This window comes from Pseudonaja textilis, chromosome Z (assembly GCF_049901715.1).
Source record: "Pseudonaja textilis isolate UNSWEBS1 chromosome Z, rPseTex1.2, whole genome shotgun sequence".
NCBI classification, from domain to species: Eukaryota; Metazoa; Chordata; class Lepidosauria; order Squamata; family Elapidae; genus Pseudonaja; species Pseudonaja textilis.
This window is the reverse complement of record NC_142008.1, coordinates 16,456,601-16,480,960: the sequence shown is the minus strand read 5'-3', so window position 1 is coordinate 16,480,960 and position 24,360 is coordinate 16,456,601. Positions and strand designations below refer to the sequence as shown.

At 40.5% G+C, this 24,360-nt stretch overlaps 1 pseudogene; it reads left to right on the top strand.

Moving 5' to 3' along the window:
• Positions 1–3,425: 3,425 nt before the first annotated feature.
• Positions 3,426–23,679, top strand: LOC148123916 (uncharacterized; annotated as a pseudogene).
• Positions 23,680–24,360: the final 681 nt, after the last annotated feature.

The following is a 24,360-nucleotide window of genomic DNA, read 5'->3' as shown; positions in this document are numbered from 1 at the left end:
CCCACTAATAACTAATTCACACATTATACATGATTTTTTTGGTTTTACTTGAACATGCCCATGATTTATGACATGAGAATGAATATATATTTGAACTTGTTCAACAAACCATAGCTGATCACTATTTCTGAACTCCTATAGTATCAGATTTGAAGTGGGTTAAGATGAGCAGAGCATTATGCATGCTTGGTCTTGAACAGTGGAGTGCTCCTGTTTAGGATTGCAACCTACTATGTGTGTTTCCCCCTGTGGTGCTTTTCCATCCCTCCTTATTCAAATACACCCAACATTCTGTAAAAAATCAATAGCTTCATTTATCTCTGGACTGCCTTTGAGCTTCCTCCCTGGGCTGCAAATCCTCACATATAATGAATTTTTTCCATTCTTTGTTCTTTGTCATCTTTTCTTATCAATTTGTGCTACTGCCATTTGGGTAGATGTCACGCAACTATCAATTCAAATCATATTAGCAAAATTTATTTTTATCCCGATGAGGAGGAGGAGGAGGAGGAAAAGGAAAAGGAACTTATAAAACTGTGAGTGCTGATATTATAAACTTAATATCATATTGTTGTGTGAATCCAGATGTAGCATCTACTCAAACTGGATGAAGAGAGAGATTCTAATACAGCACAGAGCATAGCCTGGTCTTCCTTCAAACCATATTGGAAGAAAGGCAACAAACGTTAAGGCAACTGTTCTTAAGAACCACATTGTGGTTTAACCAAAGAAATAGGAAGAAGTGGTTTGGCAACATTAGAGGGTAGTAAAGAAAGAACATGAGATGTGATGCTTTCAGAATATTGGCTGGAGAATGTCCTTTATATCATTTCACTCTCTGAGCTTTTCCCCATCCTGATCCCTTTGCAAAGAGAATGATAGTATTTTTTTTGCCAGTATATCCTTTTGTCTATTTGGTCAGATGTCAAACAATGGTCAACTTGAGCCATGCCAACAAAACCCCTTTGGTTTTGTATGTGGCATTTCTTTTTGTTCCCACACATGACATTTTAAACCAATATTGGCATAACATTTTATTTATTGTTTTAATTCACACCTTACTATATTTTTCCTTCCTTCCTTCCTTCCTTCCTTCCTTCCTTCCTTCCTTCCTTCCTTCCTTCCTTCCTTCCTTCCTTCCTTCCTTCCTTCTTTCCTTCCTGTCTTCAATAAAGCTTTAGTATTGGACTGACATTTGCACATTTTAGGGATTTTTCTGTATTTTTACTGGAAAAAGGCTGGATTATCCAGTGGGAATTTAGCTTCTAGTAGTCTTAGAGACCTCTCTAAAGCCAAAGGAAAGGAATAATAATAATACCTAAGTACCTGAAATCCTGGCTATTGGCTTTCCTTGCAAGGAAATCAGAGCACCCCAAAAATAGAACTGTTTCATTAAAAATATTTATTTATTTATTTGATTTATATTGCCACCTATTCACTCATGGCGACTCAAGACAGCTTATGTAAAATCATATTTAAAACAAAAAATAAAAGTAATAAGAACTAACAAAAAGAATCAAATAAATTAGTAAAGTATAATAGAACAAAATTTGGGAAAACAAAAAACAAAACAAAAACAAAAACTAACTCCCACCCCACCCCAACCCAACGACAGCGGATCACACTAGCCATTTGATGAGTTCCATCCCTCTTTGGGTTCCCCAGGCCCACTGGCAAAACCAGGTCTTCAGTGCCTTTCGGAAGAGTATTAAAGTGGGGGCCATTCTAATCTCTGGGGGAATGATGTTCCAGAGAGATGGAGCCACCACAGAGAAGGCCCTTCTTCTGGGTCCCACCAGGTGTATCTCCCTCAGGGGTGGGACCCGCAGCATTCCCTGCCTCCTTGCTGTAATAGGTCGGGTAGATGTCACTGGCAAGAGATGTTTCCTCAGATAACCCGGACCCAAGCCACGAAGGGCTTTAAAGGTGACAACCAGCATCTTTAATATAATATAATATACAACTTGTAAATTCCAAAGTGGAATAATCAATTTGGTTTTAAGGAACTTAAGCAGATCACTAAAATGATTAAATTAGAATATGTAAAATCAAATTAGTTCTGGTGAAATGAAATCCACTGTGAAAGTTCTCGGATTTAGAAGAATTATTAGATTAAGAATGGAGGCAGAACATTCTAACAAACAGTAATTATAATAATACACATACTTAGGAACCATTTTATCTATCTATCTATCTATCTATCTATCTATCTATCTATCTATCTATCTATCTATCTATCTATATCTATCATCTTTACTGCTGATAGAATTTGGAGTCATTTGCAGTCTTTTCTCCTAAAATCCTCTTTTTTACTTCAGCATTCCTTTTTCTGTCTGAATGTTTCTGACTGCATTAGCATTTGGTATTCTAGGCTGTAGAAATCTTTACAGACACCAATATTCAAAGAGAAATCTGGGAGATTGAAGACTATTCCTTTCTAGACACATGTTGTCATTTTAAGAAGTTGAATTACAAAATTCTGCTTTTACAAAAACAAAGCAATAGCCCTCCTCTGGCCTACTTACATTATAAACATATATTATGTCATCTTATCCCTCACCACAGGCAACTTTGTCTAAGCCTAGCCTACCTTCCTTATTTCTAAATATCTAAGCCTTTCTTTGTTTCTTCTGATACTCCATACCTATTTTGTGTGTCAATTTTCTTGAGAAGATCTTGAAAAAGAAAAAAAAAAGAGGCTGGGATTTCTTGATGGTATAAACTGTTAAGCAATGGAACAGCCTGCCTTCTGGAATTGTAGGTGCAAATAAAAGGTTCAAATAAAGATTTGCCTACTATGGTTTGCCCTGGACAGGAGGTTGGGTTAGAAAACTATCAAGATTCCTCTGACTCTCTGATTTTATGATCATCTGTCTGTCTTTGAGCTATTATTCTACTTCACCTAAACCTGGTCCTACCAATCTTCACCTAAACCTGGTCCTACCAATCTTCACCTAAACCTGGTCCTACCAATCTTCATCTAAACCTGGTCCTACCAACCTGGGGAATATGTGGAGGATTTGCCATGTAAGAGAATACCGTATTTTTTGTTCCATAAGACACACCAGACCACACTCCCGATTTGGTGTTCTTATTGGAGCAGTGTCTATTTGACCTGGAATTGGTAGACCTCTCCTTGGTCCCTTTGTCACGGTCAGATCACAGTCTAGTGGCAATAAGTTTCTCAAAAGCTGCATCCCTTCACAGGGAGGCAGAACCTATTAGATTGGTCCGCCCCCATTGACTAATGGATCCAGATAGGTTCCAGAAGGAGCTGGGGGTTATAACAGCAGGTCTTTTATGCAGTCCAGTCAAGCTCTTAGTCACTGTTTGGAATTGGAAGGTGATTGAGGCTCTGGATAGGATTGCACCCTTGTGTCCTCTCCTCACCCTGTGCCCCATGGTATACAGAAGAACTGAGAGGGATGAAATGCATGAGGAGACATCTAGAGTGCTGCCAGCAGAAGACAAGAGATGAACTTGATCGAATATGGGTAAGAGCTGCTACTAAGGCCTACCTTGTGGCAATTTGTGAGGTGAAGTGTAAATACTCCTCCACAATAACTGCGTTTGCAAATAATTGCACAGCAACCCTCTTTAAAGTGAGATGTCTCCTTTTAGGGAAGGAGGAGATTGAGGTCCACCTGAAGAGGCACGCTGAGAAATTTTCTGGAAGACAAAATCAGTTGACTTTGTTCCCAGTTAGATGCTGGCATGGTTGCTGATCCAGTGGAAGCTTCTGAGGCAGGTTCTTGCCCTGCTATCTGGGAACAATTTGATCCTGTTACTCCTGAGGAAGTGGACAGAGTCCTAGGGAGTATGCATGCAAGCACATGTATTTTAGACCCATGTCCCTCCTGGCTTGTGAAAGCTTCCCATGAGGTGACAGGTGGGTGGACTCTGGCAGTGATTAATGCTTCTCTACGGGGGGGGGGATGGTGCCCCAGCACTTTAAGGAGGCTGTGGTCTGCCCTCAAGAAGCCATCACTGGACTCCACCCAGTTGGATAGTTTTCGACCTGTCTCCAATCTTCCCTTTTGGGAGAAGGTTGTTGAGAAGGGGGTCGCGCAGCAGTTGCAGAAATTTCTGGATGAAATGGATTATCTCGAACCCTATCAGTCAGGATTCAGGCCTGGATTTGGGACAGAAACAGCATTGGTTGCACTTTTGGATGATCTCTGGCGGGAGCAGGATGGGGGTAGTACATCCATACTTGCTTTACTTGATCTCTCAGTGGCTATTGATACCATTGACCATGGGATTCTCCTGGGACGGCTTCAGGGGATGGGAATGGGAGGCCTTGTGCTGTCTAGGTTCACTTCCTTCCTCTGTGGCCACTCTCAATCAGTGTTGATAGGAGAGGAGAGATCTAACCCTTGCCCACTGCTTTACGGGGTTCCGCAGGGCTTGGTACTCTCTCCACTCCTGTTCAACATTTATATGAAACTACTGGGTGAGATCATCCATCACCATGGACTGAGGTATCACCAATATGCTGATGATACTCAGCTGTGTGTCTTGGGCCATGGTGAGTTAAGTGTTGCTGTGTCCTCCTTCTCGCAGTGCCTGGAGGCTGTTAGGGGCTTGATGGGGAGCAACGGGTTGAAACTAAACCCATGCAAGACTGAGTGGCTCTGGGTCTGGGGTTTGTTGGTTCAGGGAGAATTACCATCTTTAATCTTGGATGGGGTGGCACTACCCCAAACAGACCCTGTGCATAATCTTGGGGTTCTCCTGGACTCATGACTTATGTTCGAAGAGCAGTTGGTGGTCGTGGCCAGCAGGGCCTTTGCACAACTGCGGGTTATGCATCAGTTACACCCTTTCCTGGATAAGTGGTCCCTACTCACGGTCACTCATGCCCTGGTCACTCCCTGTCTGATTATTGCAACATGCTCTACATGGGGCCGCCCTTGAAAAGCACCCGGAAGCTCCAGTTGGTGCAAAATGCAGTGACCCGCATGGCTTTATGCAGACCCTGGTGTGCACATGTATCACCTCTCCTGCAGGAGCTGCATTGGCTGCCAATTTGCTTCCAGGTGATATTCAAGGTGCTGGTTGTCACCTTTAAAGCCCTTCATGGCTTGGGTCTGGGTTATCTGAGGAAACATCTCTTGCCAGTGACATCTACCCAACCCATTAGAGCAAGGAGGCAGGGAATGCTGCGGGTCCCACCACTGAGGGAGATACACCTGGTGGGACCTAGATAAAGGGCCTTCTCTGTTGTGGCTCCATCTCTCTGGAACATCATTCCCCCAGAGATTAGAATGGCCCCCTCATTAATACTATTCTGAAAGGCACTAAAGACCTGGTTTTGCCAGAGGGCCTGAGGAACCCAAAGAGGGATAGAACCCATCAAATGGCTAGTATGACCCACTGTCATCGGGGTGGGGGTGGGGGGTTGGTTTTTCCCCCCAATTTTTGTTCTATTGTATTTTACTAATTTATTTGATTCTTTTTGTTAGTTCTTATTGTTTTTGTTTTTATTTTTTGTTTTAAATATGATTTTACATTGTGTAAGCTGCCTTGAGTCTTCATTGGAGAATAGGCGGCAATATAAATCAAATAAATAAATAAGCAAGCTTCTTCTCTGGTAACACTGAACTGCAAACCAGAGCGTACAAAACCTTCATCAGACCCATTATTTAATACAGCTCATCTGCCACACTGCATAATGGACATTAATACAATTGAATGGGTTCAGAAGTATTTCACGAGAAAAATACTCCACTCCTCAGCTCACAGTAGAATATCTTAGGCCACCAGGCTTGGAATTTTGGACCTAGAACTACGCTGCCTATGGTCTGACCTAAGCTTAGTACACAAAATTGTCTGCTACAGTGTTCTACCTGTCAATGACTACTTCAGCTTCAACCACAATAATACATAGGCAAACAATAGATACAAATTCAAAGTAAACTGCACCAAAGTCGATTGCAGAAAATATGAGTTCAGCAGCAGAGTGGTCAATGCCTGGAACTCACTACCTGACTCTGTTCTTACATCCTCAAAACCCCCAGACTTTAACCTTAAACTGTTTATCTCACCTGATTCCTAAGATGTCTATAAGGGGGCATGCATAAACACACCATTTATTTGTACTCATTTATTACGTATATACTTATACCACTTTATATTTACATGTTTATATGTTATGTTCGTACTTATACTTGTTTTCTCATACATGCTTGACAAACTAACTAAATAAATAAATAAGATGCACCTAAGTTTAGAGGTGGAAAACAAGCAAAATTTTTTGGAGCAGCAGTATAGTGAGGGCAGGAGGCAGTGCCTGGGAGGACCACAGATCATGTGCCAATTCTGCCTATTGACCCCTGCACTGTGGAAAAGAGACAGAAGAGGCAGAAGAATGACAAAGACAGAAGGGGCGAGGTTCAGCACTGTAAAAGGACCCCGCCACCTCATCTTGTCTCGGTAATCTCCCTAATCCTAAGGAAAACACGACACCACCACCAATCTCCCTCACCAGACTCAGACTCAAACCCAAACCCACCCCATAGACAAAAGACAACCACCTTCCAGAAACCAGACCACAGCTGCATCACCAGCTGCCACACACCCCAACCCCCAAACCAAGCAAATGGACACATGCCATGAACACATAGCCAGGCCTCAAACCTGGAGCCAAACCAGAACATCACATCACATCACAACCACCCGCTCATCACGGAACTCAGGAGGCTACACCACAAAACCTCAGGATGTTACAACACAGCCAACGACCCAGGAGATTACAGCACAAGACCCAGGATGTCACAACAATAGAAATCAGACGGTCATCACACAGCCCATGACCCAGGTCATTACAACCCAGAAGATTACAGCACAAGACCCAGGATGTCACAACAATAGAACTCAGAAGGTCATCACACAGCCCATTACCCAGGTCATTACAACACAGGAGGCTGATAGACACACAGCCAGTATCTCAGCCACACATGTTCTTATGAAAAAGCCAGCCAATCTGCAAACATCAACTCCATCAACCAATCAAGAAATGACAACACAGCCAACCTCCCCATCAGTATTTATAGAGAGACGGCAGCTCAGATCACGCTTTGCTTGCACAAGCACGAAGCCGAAAGCACCAGCCTGAAAAGTTGTAGTGATGTTTTGGCAAAATCTCATCTGCCATCATCAGGCTCGTGTATTGAGTTCATCTTCATCGTGTGTGTCAGGCTTAAGAAAACACACACATATATACACACATATACATATATATGAGAACACACCTCCACCCAATCAGAACACAGCCAAGCCCCCACCCAATCAAGGCACACCCCCACTAGCAGTTAAAAGGAAGAAGTAGCTGCAAGCTCACATTACTCCAAGAAGCACAAAGCCGAAGACACAAGCCTGAAGATGATGAGTGAGATTTCATCAAAACATTGCCAAGATACTTCCAATTTTACGCAGGAGAAAATCCAAATAACCAAAGATCCATATCCATATCCATATCCATATCCATATCCATATCCATATCCATATACATATCCATATACCGTATTTCCCCATGTATAAGCCACCCCTTTTTTCCAAAATTTTCAAGCCCAAAAAGTAGGGGGGTGGCATATACAAAGCAGGTACACTTTTTATACGTGAAAAATGCATAAAATAATAAAGTAGGAATAAACTGGTTTTCCAGCAGTATGCTATACTTTTTGTAAAAATTGTACGTGATGATACGATTACGAGTGCGAGTACGCGATAGAAATGCATACGCTAGGCATCGCCTGAATGCTTCGTTCCTACTCTCGTTCGATGCGTAGATTGCTAGCGTCGCCGCACTTTGCTTTCGGCCATGACCGGTTGTAGATCTAGACGTCGAATTTTGTTTCTTTGTAAATTTTCTTTCTTCATAACTTGTTTCTCTAATAAAATATTTTTTTCAAAACTTCACAGTCCAAAAATTGGGGGGGTGGCTTATACAAAGGGGGTGCTTATACATGGGGAAATACGGTACATATACATACATACATACATATTGAACATGTCCTATTGTTTTTTTATATCTACTTGTATATTTATTTTAGTTTTATACTTGATATGGTCAGATGACTACATGACTAAATTAATAAAGACTCTCCTCTCCGCTCTCCTCTTCCCACCCCCCACCTCTCCCTCTCCTCTCCTCCCCTTTCCCACCAGAATAAATGGTGGAATTTCCTTAGTTGACATATGACTAAAGTATACAGAGTGGTCTGCAGCTAATTAGGACAAAGCCTACTGTACTTAGGAATGTTTGCTTCTGTTCCTATGCTGCTTTTGTAGCATTTTTATTAGCCTTTTTGATAACAAGGTAGAGAGCTCCCTCTTCAAAATTCTACATGGGATTAAAAAAAAAGTCTTTAACATATTAACGATTTATCAAGCAGATGTCTTAAGTTCCTTTAAAATCTGTCACTGCAGGGACAAGAAAAAGATTGGTTCCCATTCTTTCTGCAGCCCTACTTCATAAGCATTGCCACCAGTAATGTGATCAAGTTTTAACATCAGTTTGCCGCTGCTGTTTCTTACATTAGTTGTGGCGGGCTATGCATCAACAGGGGTACTCTGGATAGCCACATGCCAGAAGGAGAAAAAGCAATTTCAGCTCACAATACAAGGCTTTGCAGAATAAATTACTCTGTCTACCCTAGGTAATTCACTCTATATTAAGCGTCATCCTTTTTAAAAGGAAACATACTCTATGTCTAAATCAGCTGTACCAAGAAAAGGGAAGTGTGTTGAAATTAGCCTCCTATAGCCATTGGGCCCAGTCTTGTAGAAGAGAAAAAACAACAACTTTGTAAATGAAGAAGATAAATGTGGTGTTTTTTTTTAAAAAAAAAAAACCACTTCTACATCTTTCGTCTTATTGCTAGCTGGGGAATTCTGAAAGTTCATAACATCTTAATGTTGCAAAAATTGAGAACCGTTGGTTTAGCTTATTCTAACTGTAAACATTTTTAAAATGATAATTTAACAAGCAGTTGCTTGCTTGCCTGTGATAGACTAGATGTCAAGGTGAAGATTTAAGCAGGGGTGGGATTCTACAGGTTCGCACCTATTTACTAGAACCAGTTGTTAATATTCTAAGCAGTCCAGAAAAATGATTGTTAGAAGAAATTACTGGCCTAATCCTGTAAGAAAGGCAGGAAGGAAACATTCTGGTGTTGCTTACAGAAACTGCCTCTCTATTAACTCTTATTACATTCTTGGCAGGACTAGACTTCCTGTCTCTGGAACTTCTCTGAAGTTTTTTTTCCTCCTTTGCTGGTACTTTGCTTATGTGGAAAAGGCTTCTTGGCTAGCGAGAAAGATTGACATTCAAACGTAAGTTTACATACTGTTTTTGAGTTTTGGTCTAAAACTGGTGACCATTCAAAGTTACAATGGCACTGAAAAAAGTGACTTATGACCATTTTTCACACTTACGACTGTTGCAGCATCCCCACAGTCATGAGAGGCCAGGCAAGTAGATGCGTGCCTCAATTTGAGTGATGTCACATGACCACCAAGCCGTGCCCATCAACTAGGCCACATCCATACAACCGGTTGTTAAAAAATTTGAATCCCACCCCTTGGTTTAAGGTTTAATTTCTCCTTTCCCATTGATTTGAACTCAGCAACTTGGGTGTTCTTCAATTCCCAGTGACCAGTGGTTATTTCTGTGCTGTTGGGAGAAAAAAAAGGAAGAACTAAAAAGGGAAGCCCTTGTTCCTTGTCAGCTGTCTAATAAGTGGGTCATTTTGAGGTCACAATGGAGTAGGATAGATGGCAATCAATTATCTATACTTTTAATATTTGCCCTCAGTATAATTCCATATTTTGGACAATTGATAGAAGAAGTTGGAATAAATGGTTTTTTTGATAGGGTCAAACTTTGTCTGTCTGTCTCTCTCTTTCTCTCTCTCTCTCTCTCTCTCTGTGTGTGTAACATTTGTGGGACTCAACATTGTGGAACTGGCTAATTCCTTTTCTGATGTTTTGGAAGCTCCTGAAGACTGGGTTATTTAGTTTATTAGTTGATGTAACCATCTTCATTTTTAATTTTATTTTGTATGGTTGTACTTTGTATGCAGGTTATTGTACTGTTTTCTTTCTTGTTTAACATTTACTGCAGATGTTTAAATTCTATTGCTCCTAAATAAGCTGCTGAGAGTCCCTTTAGTTGTGGAGCACAAAAATATATTTAATAAATCTATCTATCTGTCTGTCTGTCTGTCTGCCTGCCTGCCTGCCTGCCTGCCTGCCTGTCTGCCTGCCTGCCTGCCTATCTATCTATCTATCTATCTATCTATCTATCTATCTATCTATCTATCTATCTATCTATCTATCTATCTATCTATCTATCTCTATCATCTCTCTCTCTCTCTCTCTCTTTCTCTCTCTCTGGATTTGTGTGTGTGTGTGTGTGTGTGTGTGTGTGTGTGTGTGTATGTATGTATGTATGTATGTATGTATGTATGTATGTATGTATGTTCCAGCATAACTCTGGAATGCCTAGAGCAATGTCAACCAAACTTGGTACACAGATGATTTACTCACTGGAACAAAATACTGTGGAAGTAAGACACCCCTAACATCCCTTGGTGTGGTTGGGTAGTGTGGGTGTGTCTGTGGGTGTGTTCCAGCATAACTCTGGAGTGCCTGGGCCACTGAAATGGAAAGGAATCAAGTATATCTAGAATAGAATATAGAATAGAATACTTTATTGGTCAAGTGTGACTGGACACACAAGGAGTTTGTCTTGGTGTAAATACTCTCAGTATACATAAAGAAAAGGTACATTCATTAAGAATCAAGAATCATAACGTACAACACTTATTGATAGTCATAGAGTATAAACAATAATCAAATCATGCTAGGAAACAGTCAAGTGGTGGGGGATGGGTGATAAGGAGTGGTAAGAAGATTAACAGTAATAGTAGTGTACATTTTGTACATAGTTGAACAGTGTTGAGGGAATTATTTGTTTAGCAGAGTGATGGCTTTTGGGAAAAAACTGTTCTTGTGTCTAGTTGTTCTGGTGTTTAGTGCTTTATAGCGTCATTTTGAGGGAAGGAGTTGAAACAGTTTATGTCCGGGATGTGAGGGATCTGTAAATATTTTCACAGCCCTCTTTTTGACTCATGCAGTATACAGGTTCTCAATTGAAGGCAGGTTGGTAATAATTGTTTTTTCTGCAGTCCTAATTATCCTCTGAAGTCTGTGTCTGTCCTGTTGGGTTGCAGAACCAAACCAGACAGTTATAGAGGTGCAGATGATAGACTCAATAATTCCTCTGTAGAACTGTATCAGTAGCTCCTTGGGTAGTTTGAGCTTTCTGAGTTGGCGCAGAAAGACCATTCTTTGTTGTACTTTTTTGATGATATTTTTGATGTTAGGTGCCCATTTTAGATCATGTGATATAGGTAGAATCTAGAAATTTGAAGGTCTCTACTGTTGATACTGTGTTGTCTAGTATTGTAAGAGGTGGTAGTATAGGAGGGTTTCTTCTAAAGTCTACCACCATTTCTACGATTTTGAGTGTGTTCAGTTCCAGATTGTCCAGTTACACCATGAGGCAAGTTGTATAACCTCCTGTCTGTATGCAGATTCATCGTTGCCTCGAATGAGACCAATCGCTGTTGTGTCATCAGCAAACTTCAGTATTTTAACAGATGGGTCATTTGAGATGCAGTCATTGGTATATAGGGAGAAGAGAAGTGGAGATAGCACACAGCCTTGGGGTGCCCCTGTGCTGATTGTACAGGTATTGGATGTGATTCTGCCTAGCTTCACCTGCTGCTTCCTGTCTGTTAGGAAGCTTATGATCCACTTACAAGTGTGTTCAGGTACCGCTAGTTGGTTTAATTTACTTAGAAGAGTGTCTGGAATACTGGTATTGAATGCTGAACTGAAGTCTTCAAAGAGAACCCTTGGGTAGGTATTTGGAGATTCAAGGTGTTGTAGGATGTAATGCAGAACCATGTGAACAGCATCATCTATTTGCTCGGTATGCAAACTGCATGGGATCTAACAGCAGATCCATGATGGTTTTCAGGTGGGACAGTACAAGCCTTTCAAAGATTTTCATAACTACAGATATTAGAGCAACTGGTTTGTAGTCATTCAGTTCCTTGATGGAGGGCTTCTTTGGCACTAGGATGATGGTAAAATGTTTGAAGCAGGAAGCAACATAGCACATCTCTAATGATCTATTGAAGATTCGGGTGAAGATGGGGGCCAATTGGTCAGCACAGACTTTTAAGCAAGGAGTTACCTTGTCTGGCCCTGGTGCTTTTCCTGGCTTCTGTCTGTGTAATAGATCTTGCACTTCTTTTTCTGTGATCACCAGAGGTTGTGAGCCCAATGGATTGGAGCCAATTGTAGGAGGTTTGGCTGTTGTTGGTGTGTTTGAGATGTGGGTTGTGGAGATAGATGGCTGTAGTTTCTTTTCAAACTTGCAGTAAAACACATTCAGGTCATCTGCTAGTTGTTGATTTCCTTCTGCTTGGGATGGAGGTTTGCTGAAGCCAGTGATGTTTTTAAGAGTTTTCCACATGTTTGCTCTCATTTGTTGAGAATTGATTCTTTAATTTTTCAGAGTAGCTTCTTTTTGCTGCTCTGATCTCTCTTGTTAATATGTTTCTGGCCTGGTTGTACAGCATTCTGTCACCTTTTCTGTAGGCTTCCTCTTTAGAACGATGTAGCTGCTTAAGTTTAGCTGTGAACCAAGGTTTATTGTTACTATATATTTACAGGTTCCTTGTTGGTATACATAAGTCTTTGCAGAAGCTAACATATGATGTTACAGTATCTGTGAGCTCATCTAGGTCTGCAGAGGCATCTTCAAAAACATTCCAATCAGTGCAATCAAGGCAGGCCTGGAGTTTCAGCTTTGCCTCATCTGACCAAGTCTTCACTGATTTAATTGTTGGTTTAATGGTTTTAAGTCTTTGTCTGTAGGCAGGTACAAGGTGAATCATGCAATGGTCAGAGTGTCCCACAGCTGCTCATGGTAAAGACCTGTAAGCATCTTTTACTGTTGTGTAGCAGTGGTCTAAAGTATTTTTGACTCTGGTGGGACAATTTTCATGCTGGAAATATTTTGGGAGCTCTTTCCTTAAATTTACTTGCTTGAAATCTCCTAAAATGATGGGGAGGGAACCTGGGTGTTTGGCTTCAGCCTCCATAATTTGACCAGCAAGAGTTCTTAATGCCTTGTTTACACAGGCTTGTGGAGGAACATACACAGCTATTAGGAGAAATGAGGAGAACTCATGTGGAGAGTAAAATGACTTGCAGTTGATGTGTAAAGACTCTAAGTTTTCATCACAAAACTTATATATTATAGTTATATCCTGAGACCAACTGTTGTTGATATATAAACATAATCCTCCACCCTTTGTTTTACCTGATGTATCTTCAATTCTGTCTGATCTAAATGTCTGAAATCCTGGGATGTATATGGTGGTGTCCCCATGAATTTGTGGATTAAGCCAGATTTCAGTAAAACAAAGAACAGCTGAATTATGAAAATCAGAATTCCATCTATTTAAGAGATGAATTTCATCCATCTTGTTAGCCAGTGAGCCTAAATTAGTCAGAAAGATTGAAGGGAGAGGAGTTTTCCCCCCCACTTACCTTAGTCTGTTTAAAATCCCCACTCATTTACTTCGTCTCCTTTTCTGGCATGGTCAGTTCTTTGCTTTCTTTGTTATAATTGGTTAGAATTTCCTCCGCGTTTGCAAAGACAGGTGCGGGTGGGGAATCAGAAAGCTGCTCCTTAAGGAAACATTGCCTAATTCTTTAGCAGATGGTCTCGTGAGTATGAATCCATAGTGAATTGCAGATAATAATAAGGAATAAAGAAACCATTAGAGAGCATTTCACCGAGGCAGCCATCATCGGTGCCATCTTGGCTATAATTTCAAATCACAGTACTTTTGACAGTAATAGTGTGCATCACTAGTAAATGATAAAATAGCAGTCCATGCTCATAATATTTTGCAGCATAAATAAAATTTATGTTTCCCTGATTCCACTGCCAGAAATTCAACCAGGACCCTATGTAAAAGAGTTACTTTGGTCCAGACTGTGCTTGGAAAAAAAATCTGACAGATATATGGTTAAAAAGGAAAGACTTCCTGGAGCTCAGCTCAGCTTCTTTTCATTACATGGACAAATGCATATTGTTCTCCTGGTGGCAATAAATAAATTTGTTTCTAATATCTTTGTCATAGATGTTGAAAAGAGGGACAAGGCAGAGGTACCTTATAAGTTCCACAATTATTTTATCTTGATCAAATCAACTTAGTTTTATTTATTATTTTATTTTAATCAAATCAACTTACACTGAGAGTTTTGCCCCAGAAACAAATTAATTGCCTGTCTAATCACACTCGGCCTATTCTATTCTATTCTAATTCTATTTCTATTATGTCTCTCATCAAGCTAGATGGGGTATCCTATAAATCTGGAACATCCATGGGAGGCAGTAAAAGAAGTCACAGTGGCAGCTATGCCTTTACAATTGATTCCTCTGGATTTTTTTCTTTTAGAAAAAATGTGTAAACAATGGGTCTAGTGCGCATTAATAAAAGGCACATCTTGAGTCCTTGATCTTCCTTGTGGTGGTCCAGCTATGAATCACCAGGACAGTTAAAAGCATGAGGTTTATTTCTCATCAAGAGCAGGCTAAAAGATCTGGCCTAGTCTTCTGGATGCCAATCAGCATGTCCAGGTGAACTTGCTTTTGCTTTGTTGGTGTATGTTGTGTGTATGTCAGAGGTGGTATTCAACCAGTTTGCAGCTGTTCAGGCAAACAAGTAGCAGTGATTTGGCATGGGTCGCAGAACCAGTGGTGACCGCTGGCTGGCCACACCCCCAACCCAGTCACCTGGTTGCTCACTTGCCCTGGCTGCTCTCCTAGCTTTCCCTACCACATGGCGGCCGTGGTGCAGCTTGGACGGATGTCCCAGGGCTGCTGCACATGCAGGGCACATGTGCAGCAGCTCTGGGACATCTGCCCTCCTCCCCGCCCTCCTGGAGCACATTTTCTTCCTTCTCCCAGTGGACACGCCTCTTCCAGCCTGGCCGGGCCCAGCCCAACCAGCCAGCAGGTGGGTGGGCAGATATCCTTGGGCTTCTTGCCCCCTTGTCATGAGATGCCTGAAGCTGCTGCATGCTTTTTTCACTGTGGCTGCAGTCCAGCAGCCGCACTGAAAAAAGCATGCCCTCTTCTATGTGGTGTGCCCGGCAAGTCTGAGCAGCCAGCGCATAGAAGAGGGTGGCACTGGACCATTGGAGAAGCATAGCAAAGCCGGAGACCTCTACAGTGCAAGAAGCCTCCCCGAATCAGCTGGCTGGTCTCCTCCTTCTATCCCTATTTGTTCTGTATGGCTGCGGAGGAGAAGACCAGCTGGACGATTCGGGGAGGATTTCTATGCCGAAAGAGGTGGCTGAAGACCAAAAAAGAGTTGCCTCCAGCAGCCACTCCTTTGGCTGGTCTCCTCCTTGGCCATACAAAACAAACAGGTGGAGAAAGAGGAGACCAACTGGCCCATTTGGGGAGGATTTCTGCACTGAAAGAGGTGTCTGGAGACCGGAAAAAAAAATGTCCCCCCCAGCAGCTGCCCCTTTGGCCAGCTGGTCTCCTTTTCAGCCATACAAAACAAACAGGCAGAGAAAGAGGAGACCAACTGGCCAATTCGGGGAAACTTTCTGCACTGTAAAAGCCATGGCTACTAATCTTCAGCTCTACTCTGCTTCTCCAATGGTCCAGCACAGCCCTGTTCTATGCGCTGGCTGCTCAGACTTGTGGGACCTGGCACATAGAACAGCAGCTGCAGGCATCTCACAACAAGAGGGCAAGAAGCCCCAGGATAAATGCCCACCCACCTGCTGGCTGGCCAGGCCAGGCTGGAAGAGGCGCATCCACCAGGAGAAGGAAGAAAATGATGGAGGGAGGGCACTGGGCAGGCAGGCAGATGTCCTGGGACCACTTAAAGGTTGACTTTAAGAGTGTCCCCATGGAAGAAACTGAGAACCAAGAACCAAGAGCAAACATAGTGGCAGCAGGAGTGATGGGCATGTGTGTCCCTCCACAAGGAGTGTGAAGGGAGGCAGACACTGCGCTTCTGAGCAAAAGAGGAGGTGCCAAAGCCCTAGCCATCACCTGGGAGGGGACCGTGGAGAGACCTATCACATGCCCCTGTCGCCCCTGTCACTACTACTTTTGCTCTCATTCTCGGCTTCTTCCATGGGGGAGCTCTTAAAGTCAATCTTTAAGATCTTTAAGACATTTTGTTAGATCTCTGCCAACTCATCATTGGGAGAGGTGTAGCTCCTGAATTCACGAGAAGTCTTGGGCAAAGTTCTCTGACTTTTAAAATGCATCCGCGCGGTGTCCACCTCCCTTCATGCTCCTTGTGCATGTTGGGAATGCCTAACTGGAGAAAGAGAGAGCAAAGTTGACTGCTATGAGGTGAGTGCCTTGGCTTGCTCCTCACAGTCGCCCTGAGCCAAAGTGGTTCTTTACTTGGGCAGCCAGATGGCTGCAGCAGTGCCTGCAGCAGCAACAGGCAGTGCCCCAACAACAAGGTACAGTAAAATTTGGTGGTGCAAATTTATCTCCGAGGGGCTTCTGGCAAAAAAACAAAACAAAAACCACCACAAAACAAAATCTATTTGGCGGGCAGACTCGGCAGCAGTTGTGATCTTTATTGGAGTTTTTTTTGTCAGCCCAAGGGCGGAGGAGGGGGGGAGGTACGTAGGAAATCACTGTTTTTGCAGCATTGGTCATGTGACTGAGTGGCCATGGCCAACTCAATGTCACTGGCAGCAAGGTGTTCCACCTTGCCGAGTCCCACCCAGTCATATGACCACCAAGCCATGCCCACCAAATAAACCACGCCCACAGAACCAGTAGTAAAAAAATTGAATCTCACTGTGTGTGTGTGTGTGTAAGAGAGACAGACAGAGAGACAGAGACAGAGACAGAGAGACAGACTTATAGCAATGCCTGGACTGTCCCTGGAGTTTTCTTGGCAGATTTCAAAAGTGGCTTGCCATTACCTTCTTCTAAATGCTGAAAGAAGTCTCGACCACAATCAACCAGCTCCATTTGTACCTAAGGCAGGACCAGAATTCACAGCCTCACAGCCTCTAGAGTGATAACTTAATCTGTACAAAAAAAATCACAGAAGGAAATTCAAGAAAGACTGGAATATCTCATAAGCAATGGGAATTGATGTCTGTTTTCTAAGGGATATAGCTTAAGGACTAGGAGAGTGTTTTATTTTCCTTCTGCCACTGGGTATTTATACTAATTATCAATGTAAATGCACATTCCAAAGATTGGGATTAAAGGCCAATCTTTAAAACTGTTCACAAGGTTTGCTGCGGCATTCATTGAATGAAATGTACTGGAAACCATATTGCTTGAAAATGCTACTAAAGCTATAAAGTTTGCATAAAGAATCCATTATGAAGGTGTGCCAGCGAAAACAGTTGTTTGATGTTGCGTTGCAAATGTATTGTTTATTGTTTATTTTTTTAAGACTCAGTTGATTCTGTGGGTTTTTTCTTCTTTGAATTTAAAAGCATAATGAAGATGAACTGCTTCTGAGATGTAAGTAGGAAAACAGCTCCCATTAAGCATTATTAATAATAAAGAATTATTAAAAGCTGAAGGCAACTTCTTAATGTACTGTCTGGACAGCTTTTGATAAGGTTTTTGATTTTACACCTAGTCTTCCACTCAAATGCAATTCATGACCACTATTGGTTTTATTCATTACAAATGATAATAAGCAAGAAAATAAAATAAGAAACAATGTATATGTATTTTTATTTATATATTTATCACACTGAGAAACTGTCCATCCCCTCAAAGAGGGACCATCGAATAGGACAAATTAAAAAAAAGAATATAAAAATTTAACATAGAGGTAGAAATAGTTAAAATTTTGATATTAAAAGTTATTTTAAAAGGAGTGGAAGAACTTCAGGGTGTTAACTAGCTACAAGGCTGCATATTTCTTTGTGAACTTCTCAATCAAGATGGCAGAACCAGTTCTTTAGATATTTTGAAAAGCCAAGATTCCATCTAACCTCTGGGGCTGAAGAATATTCCACACTGCAGGGGTTACAACAGAGAGAAGCCTCTTCCTGGACCTTGCCAGTTGCAATTCTTTGGCTGTTGGGGTCTGCCTTCCTTGCCTGCTGCATGAGAAGGGCTAGTGGGATGGGTGGGATGTAGATGGTTCTATAAGGAATCTGGCCACATATTTCTATGTGTGGGTTTGTGTATTCCAAATATATAAGAAGTATTAGTTCTGTGTGATGACACAGTGGCTGAGCAGTTAATATGCTGGAAAGCCAGCAGCCCTGGTTGGAGACCTAAGCTCCACATGTCAGGGTGAGCTCCTGTCCTCACCTCAGCTCCTGCCAAGTTAACAGTTTGAAAACCTAAAAATATAAGTAGATAAATAGGTACCACTTCCGTGGGAAGATAACAGCATTCTATGACATCATGCTGGCCACATGACCACAGAAATGTCTTCAGACAGCACTGGCTCAATGGTCTTGAAATGGAGGTGAGCATCTCCCCCTAGACTCAGCAACAATTAGTGGTGTAAAATCCGCAGGGACACTTTTACTTTTCTTTTAGTGCTGTGATCCATTAATGTTCTATGAACATGGGAATTTGTCAAAGTTTATTGCAGAAATCAAATCTGGAAAGCACACACAGATGATTGATTCAGCAGGATTCATAACTTCTTCATATACATAATATGAGTAAAATGTTCAATACCAATAGCAGATTCTTCCAACGTAACACAAACAAAACACAAGTAGCAGCCTCAGATAGCTTAATACAGAGCCATGCCCAGACTACTTGTAGTTTCAGTTTCTAATTCAGCTCCCATTGTCTGATATGTTGCCATGCTATTCAATGACTGACCTTGTTACCATGTCGCTGCCAGTTCGTGAATATTCTGACAGAATTATAATGAACATATGAAACACACATGCCATTTGGATTCTGTGTGATTATGCTATATTGCTGTATGACTTTCAGAATAAGTAACAAGTACTAAAGGTGAGTGGGAATTAACACAATATTTGAATCTGGAGTACCCTCTTCAGGTTTCAACCATGTCTTCTTCAGTCAATCAGCCATCCCAATGTCTAACTCAATTTCTTGAACACTCTAAAACCTTCAAGCATTTTCTCTTCTTATTGAATGAGTTTTCTCTCTTATTTCCCCCTTAAAATTGATCTTCCAAAAATCTTAGATTTCAACCAGCTGTGCTGATCCTGTTCTCTAATGTGTGTGTGTGTGTATGAGAGAGAGAGAGAGAGAGAGAGAGAGAGAGAGAGAGCGGTGCTGATTCAGTTCTCTAGTGTGTGTGTGTGTGTGTGTGTGTGAGAGAGAGAGAGAGAGAGAGAGAGAGCTGTGCTGATTCAGTTCTCTAGTGTGTGTGTGTGTGTGTGTGTGTGAGAGAGAGAGAGAGAGAGAGATCATTTTTTTTGTAAAATGAATATCAATTACTGACCATTTTCAAGCACAATCTGGATTGCAAGTGAAAAGATATGAACATTCTAACAAAAGCATTATAAGACGATGTTTGTTTAGGCAATTGGATCTATTCAGCAGAGCTTAGCCAATATTAGGCTGAGTAAGAACCTCAAAGAGATAAAAAAAAATTATTAGTAACCTTCTGGTGGTAGAAATATTGGACTAAGTAACTTCCCCAGTACTAGCATATCTATACTTGCAAGATAGTATGGCAAAATTGTATCATCATTTCATCACCTTGGGAGGAAGAAACAAACCTTGCCAGTCCTACATTCTCTGAAATATTTTTAGTAATAACTGTCATTACTGGTGGAATCTGTCAGCCTGACAGCTCTGAAGTCCTGAATTTTCAACCCACTGAACATAACAGTGGCAACTCATCATCTTTCATGTAGCATTTGCTGTGGAGCAAAAAATCTTTTCACCCGTGTGTTCTGTTGTGATTGCTCTGAAAACTGATGATTAGCGCTATCTTTGCTCACTAAAACAGAGCTAAGATCAACTGCATCTTATTTAGTAAAACTTGACTGAGAACCAATTCATTTCCCCTTAGAATATTTAAGGGCTTTTTTCCCCAGCAAAACTCTGAACTTATTTTGAAATCTTTGGAAAACTTGAACTTTTCCAGAAAGATGGAATTCCTGGAAATATTTGACTTTTCTTTCTGGGAACTGAATGTTCCTAATTGCTTTTTGGCCCTTGGAAATTATTTTAACTTGTTAGAACTATTCTTTTTAAAGTAGAAGCACAGTAATGAATGTTGATGACTCAACTTGAAGAAAACTATCAGAGATTAAGAATTTGGTAAGATCCAAGTTCTAGACCTAAGAATTTGTAGAGGCTTTAAATAGAAGATCAAAATAGTTGAATTTCACTTGGAAATTATTAGAACAATCTTAAATGACCATAATCCACATCTAAATAGAAAAATAGTAAGCAGTAGAAAGTTTTTATAATATACCCAGCTTTAATTGTTTGAAGTCCCTGATCATGTCTAAAAGGGGATGATAATATTATTGTGTTAAATTGGTTCACTATTGAAATTGTAAATCTATGCATTTGCATCAGAACTGTATTACAGTCCTGAAAATATTTGTTTATCTTTCCTTTATATAGAAGAATTGAAGTAAGACTATAGGTAGTCCTGAACATATGACCGAAATGGAGCCTAGAATTTCTATTATGTATGTTTTAATGGTCATATGTCGAGACGCCTAAGCAGCCAACCCTAACTTATCACCACTTTTTTTTTGCAGTGGTCATTAAGTGATCATGATAATTGTAAAGCAAACGATGCATCTATTAAAAGAACACTGCACTGTTAAGCAAAACCATTATCCACATTGGGCATTTTTTTTTGCCAGGAACCAAGAGAAAATGCTGGTTTCACAAATCATAAAAACATCATAAATTGCAGTCATGTGACAGCAGGACACTGCAAATCTAAAGAAGGATTGGTTTCCAAATACAATCATGTGGCCACAGAATGTGTGTGTGTGTGTGTGTGCAACTATTGAAATTTTAAATTCACATCATTAATGCTTTTCTGGGGAGTCCATCATAATTTTGAACGATTGGTTATAAGTTGAGAATTACTTATGTTGCTTCTATTTAAACAACAGTTTCTGGAAAGAATGGGATAGGTATGCTATTGCCAATAGCAATTTTAGAGGAGGATAGATAATTTTATCTGCATAATGGCAAAATATGAAAATAATGAATATCACTGTTCTTTAGTTCTGATCACTCTGCACATACACAATTCTTATTTTTAGACATAAAAAAAAAATCCAATGTGATAAATGCTTGAAGATCTAAGGAAACTGTTTGCCTTTTCAGATAATTGATTTATCTAGCCAGATATAGGAGATGACCAGGCTAAACGTGAGGGAGGGGTTAAACGCATCATGAATTTTGACTCACGTCTACAAAAGATCTAAGTCCAGCCCACCTTGAAATTCTGTTGACTCTTATCGACCCCCAATTTGCCTTGACCATTGGTAGTTCAGATTCTTGTAGATAGTGTTAATATGCAATGAACCTAAAATCATTTGAACTGTCTTCCTAATTTCCTATGCTTGATACCAGTATTGTCAATGCTGGTTTGCAACAGCTCTGCAAAACTTGGTTGGTTTCCAAACATATTTGTAGTGGCAGGCTGAAGAATATACAGTGCATTCAAAGTATCATCTATTCTGGGCCCTAGCAAATTAAAAATTTTGTGTTCTTTTTCAATAGCTTCAGATTTTAATAGCAGAGTTAGACCAGAAGAAAAGGGAGTCTCTTTAAATTTAAACTAATAAAAATATATGATAAAGGTGGTTTCCTGTTCCTAAAACAGAAATGTCAGGCTGGAGATAACCTGGAAGTACTGTATGTACAAGACATCAATGGATATATACTGATCAGACACACATTTGTGAGTTTTTTGAGCCAGCCAATTATGCAATTTTGAGCAAAGGCACACTCAAAATTGTGGAACTGTGCCTTCAAGTTTCTGACCAAATATCCTTCTCACAGAACAATACTTGGAAAATAATTTCTTGTTAGAACATTCTCCATTCCCAATGGGTGTTTTTCCCTTAATTAGAATGGATATTTGGATCAGGTCTCATGATGACCTTGTCCATCTTTTTGCCAGGTTTCCACCCAGCCTGTGAAATTAATTTGTTTCATTTTTCAGGAACAGTAAAGTATTTCTGGAATTGTGACAAAAAACCAATCCTTTTTTTGCTAGTGATCACATGAACACCAACTTGGCTTTCTTTGTGAAAAGGCAAGCTTGATTCCATCTTCCCCATCAACTCACCAATCATGTCAAAAGCTCTACAAAGCAAGAAATACAGGGGATGAATGAAATAATATTCTCCTTTGACTGCTGGCATATTTCTCTAAATAAAGTTTACATGGATATGGCTGATAACTGTTATTCATCAAGGAAATGGATGATCTATGGCTTAAAACAGAAAAATAAATTCCGTCTCTTCTTACAGGAAATACATATGGAATTTGTTAATTTACTTTGGGTTTTATAAGAATTAATCCATTTTGACTGAATTATTCTGCTCTTTCCTGTTAAAAGAATAAGGATTCCATTGACCTTCAACATGATAAAAATAAAAGATTAAAGAGTCTATAGATTTCCCTTATTCTCAGGCTTATTTCTCACTTCCTGACAGAAGGACAACTCAGCCTGGTAAATAACTAGTCCAGGAGCTTGCCTTCTCTGGGGAATTTTGTTCAGCAGTTTAGACAAAGGTTGTTGAGGATACTATTTTATTCAGTTGTAGGGTAAGGGGAACTGGATAAATTTCTCTAAAAACATCAGAGGTATCTGTAGAGAAGGGAATGTCAAAAAGTCAAAAAAACCCATACAATGGGATCCCAACCTCTATTTATGTGTTCTATATATATGGTAAGAGTTTAATCAAAACAGTGAAGTCACCATTTTGACTTTTGATATACAGACCTTATGAGTATTCTTGAAAAGGCAGAGGAAATGGACATAATTGGAAATGCTGACCAAGTTGCTTTGATACCTAAATCAAACATCAGCAGGAGCACACATCTTTGCCTACCTGAAGAGGAAAAGGAGGATACAAAAATGTGAAAAAATAACAAATTAATGCTTTCCGTGTACATTTCTGAAACAAAAATTGAACTTCCTGCAACCAGGTTTTTTTATTATCTCATTTAGAAGCTACAACCCAGGTTTCCTTAACTGCTTGCTTTTTGATCATCATAGTCCATATAAAAAGTTGCCCTTGTTTTATTACACCTGTACTTTTAATTGCTTGCTTTGAGATCTGTTCAGTTTGCTTATTAAATCTTTGATAGGTGCATGAAAATATATTTTAGTATGTTTTGTTTGCTTGAAAACTGGAAGCATTCTTTTCTCATGGCCTCTCATCTCTAGAAATCTGCAAGTCTCTGTATTTTTGGCAGCTGACCAAGCATCGCCACAATCTATCGTTTTATCCCCTTGATTTTCTTTCCTTTTAGCCTTGGTTTTTGTTCGTTTGTTTAAAGGACTCCTACAACATTCCCAATCCAGACCTGATCCTCATTCCTCCCAACTGCAGGATCGTGATCACAGCTATGGATGAACTGAATTCTATTCAATTCAAATACTAAGGGCTGGTTTGGGAAAACATTTCTTAAGCAAATCCAGAATTAAAAGTGATTATGAGTTTGCATGGTTCTTGCTGCTATACAGTAATTGAATAAGGAACATCAAAGTGGCAAACCTTTATGGAGTTAATACAAGCACTTCACGTCCTTTGCATTATATCGTGGTTACAAATTAGCGTCTTACCAAGCAGAGAGGCCACCTTCTAAGCAAACTAGAAATCCACAGCTGTGGCCCACCTGGTACCAATTATCTCAGCCCCACAGTGCTTGGTGCTTTTCCATAGTATGACTAGAGTTGTATGCTGTTGTAAATTTAGCAGCTGGCTTAAAAGGGGACTTTATATGATGGGTGATCCCAACACCCTTTACTGTCACCAGCTGCTTGCAAAATTATTTCTGAGTGGGTCCGATCCGCTGTCTTAATAGATAGAGCATCGTGTTTTCTAAACATAAAAAATACAATTGCAACCAGTATTGCTTGCTTAGAAACAACAGTGACAAATCAAAGGCATGTGCCTGCCTTTTGTATTGTACTTAATCTTGTTCATATGCAAAAACAAACGTGTTCCATTTACAGTAAATGCATGCAGGTCATAAAAGTGCTTTGCTATCAGAACATGGATTTTGAACGTTAGAAGTGAATTTTCTACATCTAT